This window comes from Camellia sinensis, chromosome 6, assembly GCF_055761805.1.
Source record: "Camellia sinensis isolate YWXY chromosome 6, ASM5576180v1, whole genome shotgun sequence".
Lineage (NCBI taxonomy): Eukaryota > Viridiplantae > Streptophyta > Magnoliopsida > Ericales > Theaceae > Camellia > Camellia sinensis.
The window spans coordinates 115,625,066-115,641,046 of NC_138966.1; the positions used below are offsets into that span (position 1 = coordinate 115,625,066).

The 15,981-nt window shown below is 35.4% G+C and overlaps 1 pseudogene across 1 annotated transcript; it reads left to right on the plus strand.

Annotated features, from left to right (window-relative positions):
* Positions 1-229: 229 nt before the first annotated feature.
* Positions 230-8,567, plus strand: LOC114310286 (alcohol dehydrogenase-like; annotated as a pseudogene). Its single transcript, XR_014333988.1, has 11 exons — positions 230-471; positions 630-766; positions 851-896; positions 1,039-1,151; positions 3,957-4,167; positions 4,457-4,539; positions 4,660-4,735; positions 7,600-7,661; positions 7,752-7,847; positions 7,985-8,146; positions 8,245-8,567. The product of XR_014333988.1 is annotated as an alcohol dehydrogenase-like (transcript).
* The last annotated feature ends 7,414 nt before the right edge of the window (positions 8,568-15,981 follow it).

Genomic DNA, 15,981 nt, shown 5'->3' on the forward strand with positions numbered 1-15,981 from the left:
CAAAATCCGGAAATAGTTTTGTAAACTATTATAATATAAAAAGTTAATCCCAAAATACCAGCTACTAAAAATCCAGAAATGATTTTGACATGGCCTATTGTATCCACTTTACCAATTGATGATTGATTAATATTTTATTAAAGTCCACGAGAACAAGACCAAAGACAACTATTCAATTATGAATAGTTACACTTTATAAGATTATTTTAGTGATAATTATGTGTGAATTTTTTTTTTTAATTTAAAAAAAATTACATGTGATTACCATTAAAATAATCTTGCAACTATTATTAATTTATATTCTGCAATCTTGTATAAATAACGCATTTAGAGTAGAGCCTTTCCATCATCTCACACAAACAACTGCGTAGAGAAGAGTTCTCAACACAACAAAAGCTTTAGAGTCACAGTTTATTTTCCGTGAAGAAGCAAAGATGTCAAACACAGCTGGTCAAGTCATTCGCTGCAAAGGTTTGTATAATATCATCATCACTGACTTTGGAATCAATTTTTTTTCGCAAACAGTTTTCAGAAACAGTTCAGCAAGTTCTTCAAAAAATCATACTGTTTCTACTTCTGAAAATGATTGGTTGACAAAGTCTTTCTTCAAATTTTTTTTTGGGTGGCAGCTGCTGTGGCATGGGAAGCAGGGAAGCCACTGGTGATAGAAGAAGTGGAGGTGGCGCCACCGCAGAAGATGGAGGTTCGTGTGAAGATCCTCTATACCTCTCTCTGCCACACTGATGTTTACTTCTGGGAAGCCAAGGTATCCTCTATATCCTCATTAATTTCAATTAATTCAAGCCACCATGGTGACACCCAAATTGGTTCTTTCTTTTCAATCTTGCAGGGCCAAAACCCCATCTTTCCTCGAATCCTCGGCCACGGGGCAGGAGAGGGTAAGTTGATTTCTTTCCAAGAAAATCTTAATTTCAATTAAATTGTTTGTTCTTGTTAATTTTTGAAGCCTAAAATGAAATGGGTTATCTAATTTTATGGATTGAAAATATGAATTTTGTTGATTTTGGTGGATTTGCAGGATTGTGGAGAGTGTAGGAGAAGTGACTGATCTTGCACCGGGTGATCACGTTCTTCCAGTCTTTACAGGGGAATGCAAGGAATGTGCTCATTGTAAATCTGAAGAGAGCAACACGTGTGATGTGAGAACCCGAATAAAAAATTAAGTAAATAATTAAATAATAATATTACAATTTCAAATATTTTAGTTGTGAATTTTAAGGTGTAAATTAAATATTATTAGAGGATTTTTTAATTAATTTTTAAACTTAAAATAAATTTATGGTGAAAGTCTTTAATTTAGAGGCAAGATTTGTTATATAAAAAATAAATAAATAAAAAATAAATAAATTTAAGTGCCAAATTAGTAAGCATATTTTAATCCAATAATATTTGTATGTTATTTAAATTAATTGAGAGAGAAAATAAATTAAAACAAAAGATAATATTTTAGGGCTTTTGTGTAGATACCTATGTAACCCTAGGTTGCCTAATATAATATAAAAACAAAACAAATCGTACAATCTTATTTGCTCACCCCAAGTTAGCAGCAGCGGTTAGTCAAAAAGGGAGGGGAAGAGAGTGGCAAGCAGGCACACCATTAGATTTTTAAGTGAATTCATTATTTTAGGTATGCATTTTCCACCATCTTCCTTCCCTGTTTTATTGATTCATTATTATCTATGATCATATTTTCGTTGATTGAGCATTGTCGTGAGGAAGCAGTGCAATAGTATGGTGTTTGATTGGGATTTTATTAATATTTTTTGGTGCTCATACAAGCAGTGTTGATGGAATTTTAGAACTAGCAACACGTGGGATATAGGTATTCCTTTCGTGAATTCTAGTGATGGGTTCTCCACTGTTGAAAGTGTTATAGTGGACCTTAAGTGGCTGCGCATGGTTAAGTGTTGTGTTTGAAGGCTGTACCAGTTGAGTTTTGGAAAATAGGAATTTAAGTGGTAACTTAATAATGGAGTATTTCTTAATTCAAAAAAATAAATTCTGTTTAGAACAGCAAACTTTAGAAATCAAGAAACGATATCAAACGAATGAATTTTGACCTAAAATTTTTACAGTAGATTAATTACATATTGAATTGCATATCTGAATTTTTTCATAATTTTTGGAAGTCAAAATTCATATAAATTGATGCGTTCAAATCTGTCCAGAAAACTGGTTTTAAACAGTAAATTCGGGAGTGTTGTTCTCTTTGGGTATGAATCCAAAAATTATCAAATTAGTGTCATTAGAACCGGTTACGAGTCTAGTTTCTTTCATTTTTGACCTTGTGTTGATTGCTCGTGTATACTAAGAGAACCGTCAATTTCTTTAAAGTGCTGCAGAAAACAACCTGTTTAGATATAATTAATTGTAAATAATTATTTTCATAAGCAAATCAAGTGAAACCAATTGGGTTTGAAACTTAGGATGTATTAGTTGATATCTGGAGGTTTTTGGAATTTTTCGAATAGCGTGGAATGGGTTTTGTAATTTTCAAAGTTAGCGAATAGGTTGGGAAAACTTGTTTAAAACTCTGTTTTATCTTAAACTTATTTTTAGTTAAGTTTCGATCGGAACCCATGTCTTGGGTATTTTAGACCTTGAAGAACATGAATTTAGATAATATTTAAGAGTAACGGTGAGTTGGGTTGAGCCGTGTTAGTGCGCTTTAGTTTGGGGTTACTTAGTTTATTATTCCTTTTAGTATGTTTGAATTAGTGGTGACGTGTAGTTTTAATATTTTGTTCAGGGCACTAGTTGGACTTTCATACTTTATTCGAGGATGTATCATTTCGTTTTCAGGTGAGTAGTTTCATGCTACATATTTTTATAAATGTTCCCCTACCCTGAACTGTTAGAAAATTAAATTGTTGTTTTATAACTAAACTATTTTGATAAATTATTATATTATCAATGGAATCAAATTATTTATGAAACATGTGTGAACTTGGCATACTGTAAATTATTTGTTTTGGTCTCATGTTTATAATGATGAACTACCATGTTTTGCGAAACTGATGTGTATTGATTATTGGGACCATATGTGTATTTAGTCCAGGTAAATTATTCCACTGTGTGTGGTGACTCTGGCCATTAGGGAACAGATCTGGGTTGGGCTGTGATGACTCTAGTGCTCAACGATTGTAAGGAAAAGACCTTAAAAAAAATCTAGGTAACCTTCAATCGGATCGTCTTTGAGAAAATGCACAAGTGCCACCCTGAGAAGGACTCTTAGTTCGATTTTGGATCCAACGGGGCTTATAGCCTTGAGAACTGTGTGGCATATTATTTGTTTTTCTTGGTACCCAGAAAATTATTGGTGTTCATGTTATAATCTGTTTTAAGTGGAAAATGTCATTTATCATGTTCTTGCGAGACATGAGTATTTTAAGTGTTAAACTATGGAACCTTCTTTTTGAAACATATTGTATTTACCAAACTGTATGCCAATCTAGTTTCTGTGATATATATCTTATTTTGGAATTGAACCCTGTTTTCAAAACTGTATTTACTATCCATGTTGCTACTCACTGAGCTATTAGCTGACTTAGTTGTTTACCATTTCCAGGTGTTAGAAGGACTTAGAGTGGACTCATGGCGTAGCGGGGACTCAATTGCATAAACCTTTAGGGCATTTATTTAATTTGTTTTAGGTTGCTTTGTCGAGTTTTGTGCATACATTGTGGTTGAGTTTTATTTAGAATTGTATTATTTTGTGGGCGGTTTGTGTCCCATTTAGTATATATATATCTTTAGGAAGTTGGTTATGACTTGTTTTTCACTTGTGGTATGTCACTGGATTGAGTGATGATTTATTTATTTCTGGGCTATCATCACATTTATTCTTTATGGTTTTGGGTTCATGTTTAGGCTTACGTGTGCCTTGGGCTAAGTCCCTGTGGGCCACGGCCGGTCATGCCCGGATTTGGGGTGTGACATGTGATCTCCTTAGGATCAACACAGACAGGAGAGTGATGATCCATGATCAAAAATCAAGGTTCTCAATCAATGGCAAACCAATTTTCCATTTTGTTGGAACATCCACCTTCAGCGAGTACACGGTAGTCCACGTTGGTTGTCTCACCAAGATTAACCCCCTCGCTCCTCTCAACAAAGTTTGTGTTCTTAGTTGTGGAATCTCCACAGGTAAAAAAAAAATGATAATCTAATCTTAATGTCAATCCCTTTTGCGTTTGCCTTATACCATCAATTTGCTTTATAATAAGAAGATATCAACAAGCTTCTATCAAAAAATTTCCAGGGATTGATTGTGTTTTGGAAAGTACCATGATCCTCGAATGAGAAGGCTTTCAAAAAAATTTAGATGAATGATTTGAAGGCTTATTGATTCTAATAACTGATTGCAGCAGTTGATCATTGTCGGACCACTCAATTCATATTGTTCTAATAAACAAATTGATTTTGTTTTGGGTAGGATTTGGTGCCACCGTGAATGTTGCCAAGCCAAAAAAGGGCTCAACTGTGGTTGTCTTCGGATTGAGAGCTGTAGGCCTAGCTGTGAGTTTTTTTTTTTTTTTTTTTTCCCTCTAATTGCCTTATAAATATGATTATTTAGCATCTCTGTTAGCCAAATGTATCTGATCAATATTATATTTGACGGTAATTTTGTGTGATTAGGCTGCAGAAGGGGCCAGAGTGTCTAGTGCTTAAAGGATTATCGGTATGGATTTGAATTCTAACAGATATGAACAAGGTAGGTGATCACATAATGGGACTAGCAAACATTATATTTACGGCAGTTTTTGATACAATTTTACTGTAACGCCCTCAAAATATTATATAACTCAACCATTCATAAGATTCATAAACACAATAGAAATGTTATATTTCATTCATCAGAGTTTATATTATAGAAGATATTATATGTAGTTTCTAAATGTTAAGAACAGAACAAGTGCCCTATGAGCTTACATCTTTCCAAGTTGTCACTTGGTTGCAACAAAAGAAGAGTCCTAACTCTTTTATATATAAAGCCCTCGGCTTGAATTTATATTTAAATACAAAAATAATAACAAAACGGGGCCTCCAACCCTTAATCCTTCCAAGTTATGCCCTTGGAGGTGGCATGTCATCAGTACTTGAAAGTGGTGTCCCAAGTAGGGTGAGCCAAAACCCAATAGAGATATGCTACACAATATATGAGAAATAACTAAGACATAAGCATCAGATAAATGTGGGCTATTTCTTAACCGACGCATATTATTTCCATGACCATTCAATGTACATAACCATATCTCAATTCATTCCCAATCATCCATTTCGGGTAAATCTATTCATCAAGTTCATAGTTATCAAAACAATCAAAATGAGATTTCAACTCAATAGTTCACGATTCAATGCATTCATCAATCCAACACCTTCATTTCTTGCCATTTTACGGAATCACATCCGAGGGAATCGGCACCCATAAATAAATAAGGTTTCGGGACTTTCACCCTGGACACTCCGGCCAACTTAATTATCAATGGAGTCCATCCCCTATCTCCTCTCAAACAATGGAGTACATCCCATATCTCCTCCCATTCAAAGATACATATACAATGTATTTAAACACGTTGTCATATACAATAACTCATCAATTCACATTTTCAATGGTTTACTCAAACCGTCATATTCAATGACATAATTCAATTGATTAGTTTCAATTTTTCTAATTCTCGTGCATTTTCTACAACAATCATAACTATCCTCCACCGATATCCCAAAGCAGATATTTTTAAACAGATAAATAAATCTAACAACAGATAATCTATCAAGTTTTCCATAGGTGAGTGATTTATCAATCCAACTACACCATTTAATCATATTTCCCCCCAATTTCATAATTCCCAAACCAATTTCATATTTCCACATTGATTTCACTATTTATACAAAATAGTTTATTTAATTCAAACTAGGGCATTTCTCCTCTTTTCCAAATATTACACCCAAGACTAAATTTCACCCATTATACATAAATAACCCCATTTTCAAGACCTCACATACTCATACGGAGTCCAAAATAGAAAACCCTTCTTTCACAAATCAAAACCCAACCCTAACTTCACCCAAGTTTTCCAACTCCACCATTTATGCAAAAAGACAAACATCTAGGTCAAAACTCATATTAAAGAGTAGATTATCCATACCTCAAGTGGACAAGCTCAAAAAGGAAGAAGAAGAAACTTGAAGATGCTCCAAACTTGAACTTTTTTCGATCAAAAAGAAGCCCACGCCAAACTCTAGCTTTTTAACAAAGGGAGTAGGGTGTGAAGACCCTAAATCATGGAGTATTTGAAGAGAGAGAGGCAGCCAATCTAGGGTTTTGAGTGAAGAAAGGACCAAAAACGGATATAAAATCACGCTGCTGCGAACTGATATATGCGAGGCTCGCTCGAGCGAAGGAGTTGTCGCTCGAGTGACCAGACACAACAAGTGGCCTCGCTCGAACGCAAGAAGAGTCATTCAAGCGCACAATACAAAGCTTCAGGTCTGCCACCAACGTAGACGCACGCTCGAGCGCAAGAGTTCTCGCTCGAGTGAAGGAACAAATAACACACGTCTCGCTCGAGCGCAAAAGTTCTCGCTCGAGCAAAAGCTGCGTTTAAGAAAGAAACTTGAGGACTCTCAATCCTCGCTCGAGCGCAAGAAGCAAATACCCAACGCTCGCTCGAGCGCAAAAAGCCTCGTTCGAGCAAAGAAGCCGAAACCTAGACAGCAACCATTTGCACCAATAGACAACCAACCTGTTCCAAACTCGCCCAACAAGTCCTAAAACTCAAATTTAAAGAATTAAAGGGAGGAAACAAGACATAGACAATAACAAACAATTACGGAACCCGAGTCCGGAATACAATAAAGGTCGGGATAAAACCAGGATCGCTATATTTACATTCATAAAACTAACTACAATATTTGTGTTATTGCATAATTTCTTACTTACATTTATAATCTATCCTAGTCGATTGCATCTTTGTTCCATTAAATTCTTTAAATCTCTACACCAGTATGTGTTTCTTCCACAACTTTTCTAAATTGGTTGAGTTTCTATTTTCTGTTTTCTTTATTTGGCGAAATATTTTTCAAAACCAGTTTTTTTTAGATAAATGTTAGACTATAATAACTACCGAAATTTGTAAACTTTTGTTGCTAACTGATGTGACATGTAATAACAGAACTTTAGAATTTGAGAAAAGATCCACTTCACTTTAATAATATGATAAGTGTCACACCATAACATAAAAACTAATGAGTATTTTCGAATTTTTTATTGTTTTTATTTCGAAAATACTAAAAATGACAAAACATAAACAGGAGAACGTTAGGCATTTGCTGATTTTGATGGGCCAATTGCATCTAAATTCTTGGTTGAAACTTGCAACATAGGCTACATGTAACCTCCACTTTGTCATCATTGAGCATTTCTTGAATAATAATAGTAAATATGAATAAAGGCATCATATAATACAAGAGTAATGTAAAGACACAATCATTTTGATCCACATTTCAGTTAAAATATAATGGACTTAATTTCTAATATTAAACATTTCTCTCTCATTCTGTCTCTTTGGTAAACAGCGAAGAAGTTTGGTGTGACAGAATTTGTAAACCCCAAAGACTACAACAAACCAGTTCAAGAGGTACAGTTCTACACTTCTTATTTGTACTTGTAAAATCTTCCCTTTCATTTTCAAGTATTTGATTAAGTTTCTTCCTGACTTTCTCTTCAGGTGATTTCTGAGATGACCAATGGTGGAGTGGACAGAAGCGTTGAATTTACTGGAAGCACTGAGGCCATGATCTCGGCATTTGAATGTGTCCATGGTGTATGTTTCCCCTACTTTCCACCACTTTGATTATCACTTTTTTTTTTCATTGACAACATAGTGGAGCTCTAAACTACAACATATAAAATGTATCTATGTTATTTTGAATGCTGATACACTACAACCTGCCATTGCAGGGCTGGGGTGTTGCTGTTCTTGTGGGAGTCCCTCAAAAAAATGCTGTGTTCAAGACACACCCTGTGAATTTCCTAAATGAGAGGACCCTTAAAGGCACTTTCTTCGGAAACTACAAACCCCGATCTGACATTCCCTCTGTTGTTGAAAAATACATGAACAAAGTGAGTTTCTGAATCCCACTTTGCAAATCTCTATGCCCATGTGCATATGAAAGCTCGAAATGTGTAACTCTTATTTGCCTAAATTTTTTAATTTGCAGGAACTTGAACTGGAGAAGTTCATCACTCATCAAGTCCCATTCTCAGAGATCAACAAGGTCTTCGAATACATGCTAAAAGGGGAAAGCATTCGATGCATCATCAAAATGGAGGAATAGAAAGACGTGAAATCCTTAGCATCGGGTGCAGTGTACTCTGCATTGACAGTTTGTGAAATATTAATAAAAGTTGTCGGTTGGATGTTTGTTTATAGATATATATATATATATATATATATGTAGCAAACAAGTTTTTCATATCGATTTTTCAATTAAAACAAAAACAAAACAAAACAAAAACAAAAATCCGTTCTTGTTCTTTGCTCCAATGTGTGTGTATCTAGTGTGAGTAGTTAATGTGTAATTCATTCGGTTTTATAGCATTACAGCATTTTAGTACCCTTTGGCTTACCTATTCATTATTGAATTTTGTTGTTTTGTTCTTATGCTATTGAAGAAGTAAAATTGATTGTATTTTTTATTTTTTGTTTTTGTTTTGACAGAATTCAAACCCAGTTCTAACAAATAAAAAATAAGTGTTAATTAAAATGATCATAAAAAATTAAAAATTGATTAAAGAAAGATTCAAAGATGAGCCAAACAAATCTTCGCTTTAGCATTGTTGCAACGCAATCACATCTTTCAAGCCTCAAAGCCTACCCATGTCATAAATACATTTTTTACACGGATTAATGTCTAAATTAATGTATTTAAAACATGTAGTGGCATCATATAATTTTTGGAAGAATTATAATCTAGTAAAATAGATAAATATATATATATATATATATATATAAACATAGAGGTGTGCAATATGCGTGAGGATCCTCTAGAGTGCCTTCTCTAGAGTAATCTCCTAGAGTGAACAATCGAAGAGCTGAGATTCTTCCTCGCCAAAACGACATCGTTTTGGCATGTAATTTAAAGAAATAAAAATAAAATAAAATAAAATAAAATTTAAAAAAAAAAAAAAAAAACTCAGATTTATCTCTGTTCTCTTCTTTTTCTTTCCCCAAAATCCAGTTGAATCAAAATCCATCTTCAAGTGCTCTTGCATTCTTTGCACAATCAACACAAAGGGTGAGATTAATGCACAACTACGAATATGTATCTCTATATGCATATATATATATATATATATTTACAGACCCCATGTATATTTTCAAGTGCACAGCGAGGTTGATTAATCCCCAAAACCCAGTTGATTAATGCTTCTTCAAGTGCTCTTGCTTTCTCGATTCCTTATCAACCTCGCAGTAAATTGAATCAAAATCCATCTTCAAGTGCTCTTCCGTATCAACCTACGAATATGTATCTCTATATGCATATATATATATATATATATATATATTTACAGACCCCATGTATATTTTTTTTTTTTGATCAACAACAGACCCCATGTATATATGTATATCTATATGTATATTTACAGATTGAATCAAATGAAAATGGATTTTGATCCGTGAGATTTGAATAAATAAAAAAGAAGATTAAATCAACAAAGCATCATTCAGTTTCTTCAAGACAGAATCAAAGACGATGGAGATCGGCAGACATGGAGATCGGCGAAGGAGATTGTTCAGCTCGTCGACGGATCGAAGACGGAGGCAACGATCGAAGACGAAGCCAACGTCGGCAGACATGGAGATCGGCGAAGGAGATTGTTCAGCTCCTCTTCTCTCCTCTTAGCCCTTCTCTCTCTCTTTCTCTTCTCTCAGCCCTTCTCTCTGTTTTGAAATCTGAGTTTTTTTTTTTCAAATTTCATGCCAAAACGACGTCGTTTTGGCGAGGAAGAATCTCAGCCCTCCGATTGTTCACTCTAGGAGATCACTCTAGAGAAGGCACTCTAGAGGATCCTCGCGCATGCAATATAGTGTAGAGTTACACGGTACTTTTTGTGAGTTGCACTATTTTATTATTAACCAAACCAAGCCTTAAGTCCCATCAAATAGGATCGGTTACATAAATCCTTCTTCTCCACGCAGCTCTATCAAAGGTCATTTCGTTAGTCAAATTAAGTAGAGCCATATCTCTATCTACAACGCTAACCAACGTTAATCTAAGCTTACCTAGTCCTCTAACACTTCCATTTACCATCACTGCATCGCATCTCTTCATTACTACCTCTGTTGGTCTCCGCTGAATATAACCAAACCATCTCAATCCATTCTCTCTCAACTTATCTTCTATCGGTGCTACTCCTACCCATTCCCAAATACACTCATTTCTAATTCTGTCTTATCTAGTCTTACCACATATCCACTTTAGCATCCTCATCTCAGCAACACTCATCTTATCTACATGTTGTTTCTTGGTTGCCCAACACTCCGTCCCATACAACATCATTGATCTAATAGTCATTCTATAGAACTTTCCTTTTAGTCTAGCGGGTATTCATTTATTGCACAGTACCCCAGACGCACTTCTCCACTTAAGCCATCCCGCCTTAATCCTAGGGGCCACATCCGCATTAATCTCCCCCACCATTGTGATTATTGACCCTAAATAACGAAAATGTTCACTCTTAGGCAGTTCTTGGTTCTCAATCTTCACTTCTCCTCTACTTTCATTATTACTGTTACTAAATTTACACTCCACGTACTCTGTCTTAATTCTACTTATCCGGAATCCTTTAGATTCAAGTGCTTTTCTCTAAATCTTTAACTTTGTGTTAACTCATTCTCTAGTCTCATCCACTAACACGATATCATCTGTAAAAAGCATATACCATGGCACGTCATCTTGAATATTTCTCGTCAACTCATCCATAACTAAAGTAAAAAGATAAGGACTTAAGGTAAATCCTTGGTGTAACCCTACAGTAATAGAAAATTCATTTGTCTCTCCAGCAGACGATCTAATAGTGGTCACCACCCCTTTATACATGTCCTTCATCACTTCAATGTAACTTTTTGTCACCCATTTCTTCTCTAACACCCACTATATTATATCCCGAAGCACTATCATATACTTTCTCAAGGTCAATAAACATCATATGAATGTTTCTCTTTTTTCCCTATACTTTTGTATTACTCTCCTCAAAAGATAGATCGTTTCCATTGTTGACTTGCCAAGCATAAACCCAAATTGATTCTCTGACACCTGTGTTATGTCTCGCAATCGGCGTTCCATCACCTTCTCCCACACTTTCATTATATGACACATTAGCTTGATTTCTCTATAGTTATTGCAATTTGGACATCTCCTTTATTCTTATAGATTGGCACTAAAATAGTCTTCCTCCACTCATCTGGCATGTTCCTACTCAACAAAATTTTGCTAAACAACCTAGCCAACCAAGCATCCCCCGTTTTACCCAAACACTTCCAAGCTTCAATATAGATATCATCGGGTCCCAAAACCTTATTTAATTTCATCTTCTTAAGTGCAATCTTCACTTGAAAGTTCCTAATCTTGCGATAGAACTTATAGTTTTGGTTTATCGTATTACTGGCTATTTCTTCCCCTATTGACGTTCCTCAATGTTCTTCATTTAATAGTTTTTCAAAATGGTTCTTCCATCTCTCCTTAATCTCTTCATCCTTCACCAACACCTTAGAATCCTCACTTTTGATATACTTAACTTGATTAAAATCTCTTGTTTTCCTCTCCCGTATCTTAGCAAGTTTGTATACCCTCTTCTCTCACTCCTTACTATCTAATCTAGTGTATAGGTCATCATAAGCTTTCAACTTAGCCTCTTTCACTACTTTCTTGGCCTCCTTATTAGCCAATCTATAGCTCTTAAGGTTTTCCTCAGTTCTATCCTTTTGCCACTTTTTAAAGCACTCTTTTTTTGCCTTAACTACCGTTTGAACCGCTTCCCTCCACCACCAAGTTTCCCTAGAGCCGAATCCCGTTCCTTTCGACTCTCCAAGCACTTCTCTTGAGATTCTCCTAATACAATTGGCCATCGAATTCCACATAGTGTTAACATCATCTTTCAAGTTCCAAGTACCTTTCTTATCCATTCTATTCTTAAAAAATTTCTAGTTTATCCCCTTTTAAGTCTCACCATCTCGTCCTACGATACCCACCATCCTTCCTAGTTTGGTATTGCCCTTTAAAACATAAATCTAGTACCAAAATCCTACGTTGAGAGGCCAGGCTCTCTCCAGGAATCACCTTACAATCACTGCATTTCAGGCAAACCACTTTTCTCACTGAAAAGTAATCTATTTGGCTCTTACCTAACCCATTCTTAAAGGTTATTAAATGCTCCTCCCTCTTCTTATACATAGTATTGGCCACCACCAGGTCAGAAGCCAACGCAAAATCTAAGATACTCTCTCCAGCCTCATTTCTATCACCAAAACTGTATCCACCATGCACCCTTTCATTCCCGAGTTTATCTATGCCTATATGGCCATTGAAATCTCCACCTATAACTAGGTTCTCTCATACAGGTATCTCCTGTAAGATCTCATCCATTTGCTCCAAAAAAATCCCTCTTAGTCTGATCATCTAATCCTACTTAAGAGGCATTGTAGCTTGTTTTTCGTGCTCCTTTCGGATACGACTAGCTCTACAGTTTGGACTCCTGTGGTTCTAAATCTGATTCTACAAGTGCAATGTGAAATAGATAAACACAAATAAGTTTAAATCTAGCAAACTTTTGAAAAATCGATTTTGAGTCAAAATGTCAAAAATGGACAGCTTTGCCAGATTACAGAGTCGCCACCTAAATATTTTTAGGAAATTTAGGAAACCCATGACTCGTGCCAAAGGCACTTATCCGTCATCACCAAAGTATCTCGGCTCGGGAACTTAGGTACAAGAGGGAAATGTCATGATTTGAACACCCCACTCGCCCGATCAAAGATCGGCCTCTACTAATCATGTTGTGATTCTTATTTAGATTATATTCTCTTGTTCCGATTATTAGACTAATTTTGTTATGTGATGCACACAAGTATAGACTAATTCACGAAATTTGGAACGCATTGATTTTATACTTGTTTTGAAAAAGTGTTTTGAATACAAGTCACTTGAAAAAAGCGAGCTCGTATTTACATTAATCAATTTATTCCAACTTAAGTAAAAAGGCCTTTATCCACTGGCATTCAAACAGGTATATCACTTAAACACTTAGCCTCATGAAAAACATGCTTGATATGGCAACATAAACATACAATGCAATATGCTAAAATAATAAACGCTCACCTAGTACTCCAAAGCACGCCGAGGGAAATAAAATGGTTAGAAAAAGTGCATGATCCTAACGATGCAAAATAAATAATGCAACGCACACATTATATATATAACAAGTTCAGCTACTAGCATGGCATTTGATTTAATTCAAGACATGGGATAAATTACGTATTCAAGGAATGAATTTGAAATTGATATTGATTAGTATAGTGAGCTGAACCCTTATGCATGTAAGACGAATAAATGCAAATCATGAAAAATGCTAAGTAAACATGATGCTACCATTATAAGCAGGTAAATAAAATGGAGAAAGAAATGGGGTTGGAAGACATACACAATTATTACATATTTTGCCCTTGTGCAAGAGGGTTTGAATGAGTGTCCAAATGTCCAAATTTACTAACTATTACAAATCCGAATGAATATTAAGCAAATAACTAGCTATCTAACTTATTACAACAAAGATATTATGATAATAACAATTACAACAAGAATACAATAATGCTAATTACAACAAGAATATTTACAACAATAATATGAAAGTAATTACAACAATGATTATAGCTATAACATGAACGACATTAATAATGCACAAGAATCGAATGCGCGTCCATGCGGCTAGCCTTCAGAAACTACTCTGTCTACCTCCCTGGGAATCTGTCTTGTTTCACCCTTAGCCACTGCCCCCTGTTTCTGCCAGAACACTCTATTTACCAAACATTGGAGCCCAGTCGGCTCCTAATGAGACCCGGCCAAGTTCAAAAAAGGCTGGTCATGCCCTAATTTCGTGCAAAAATCTGTTTTTATGCTATGGGGTGAAAACAGTGCAGACAGAGCAACTTTAAGCCATGTTTGTCCCTTCTACTCTTCTCTATCATAAAACTCAAGAGAAGAGTGAATTCAGGCCCAAAACCATCAATAGGAACAAGTTGATGGCTTGATGATTCCAAACACGATTAGACAAAAAAAATGATAAATGCAATGAACAACGACCACCCTTCCCTCCTATCATGAATTTAACTCAATGAGGAAGATAGACACGCCTCAAGTTTCGTCAAAATATCATGGATCGATAAGTGACAATTCTTGAAGCGATGGACTCGGCATAACATCCGGCAAAATCCAACCGATTTTAAGCATTTTCTTTATGTCAGTTTCATTGATTTTAAACCTATTTTATTAACCCTTTTTGCTTTACCTTTCCATTACTTATTTAATTTGTCCAAAGTGATAGTTAAGTCCACTAAATGAGAAGACATGTTAAATGATAAGTGATCCATAGCATGAAAGAGAGACTACGCCTTGACGATGAACCTCCGTAGAGATTAAGCCATTGAGCATAGGTCTCTTTCTCATGCCTTAAATAACAATCAATCGCTTAAAATGACTCTCAAACAAAGAAAGACCAAGAAATGAGGGAGAGTACAGAAGTGATTATGCGAGATTGATTATTTAAAATGAGATAAAGAAGGCTATCAACCCGAATGATTCGATGTCTAAAGCCTAAACAACCGCAGCCATGAGGACGTACAATACAACAAGAAAAGTATTCAAAGCATAAACCAATTAAATGAATTAAAACAATCCCCAAAACATTATATAAAAAAAAGTAGCAGCTAAAACTTATGTTAAAGAGCACAAAAAGACAGAAAATAATAAGGAATCACAAGGCTAGTAAACAAGAATAAGGAGATGTAACTAACCCCTCCATTTTTTAGACTTCTAAACCATGTTTCTTAGCCTTTTTAAACTCTGAAAATCAGTTTGAAAGTCAAAGAAAATAGTGTACAAACAAAGGGTATGAGCTATGAAATTAGGTACAAGAAAGGATCCCAAGCCTCTCTACCTTTGGTAGCTATTCAACCCCAAGTTCCAACACTTGAAATGGATTCAAAACAACACAAAAACACAAGAAATTGATAGAAAGAGACAGAAATGAAAGCAAGAGAAAATGTGGTAAGCTTATACCTCTTGAAGAGAACAAGCCCTTGTTGTAAACCAAATTCAATCCAAAGGCACTCTCAAGTTTGAATTGTGATTCTCAAGCCTCAACCAAGACTCTAAGGCTTTGCTCTAAGGTTGTATATGGTGTAAGGATGATAAAATATCTCAAAGCTAGCTTGCACAAGAAGAAGGAGCTCTCAAAGGTGTTTTGGCTTCTTTAAAAATTTTCTAACCCTCAACACAATGGGATCAGCTCATATTTATAGAATTTGAGAAAAATAGGTCGAAAATATCTTCAAAAATGGACAGCTAGCTGATTTCTACCCATAACAGTGTTTCTCCCCAAATAGCCACGGCCGGTCCCTAATGTGCTCCCCTCTTCCTCTATTTCAGGCTTAGTGTAGGTTGGCACAATATTCAAAAATGGACCTCTGTACTAAGAATAGTGTAGATATGAAGGTTTTAGGACTGTTTCAGAGCTTGAACTTAAATTCCTCCATTGAGAATTCGAACCATACATAATGCAACTTTCATCATCGAGTGCTCAGAACAAAGCACCCAAGTCTTGCGAGCAGTCAAAAATTGAGTGTCTACAGGCATATGCACTAATAGCGTTCACTATATTCCCTCCAATAACTAGTTTAA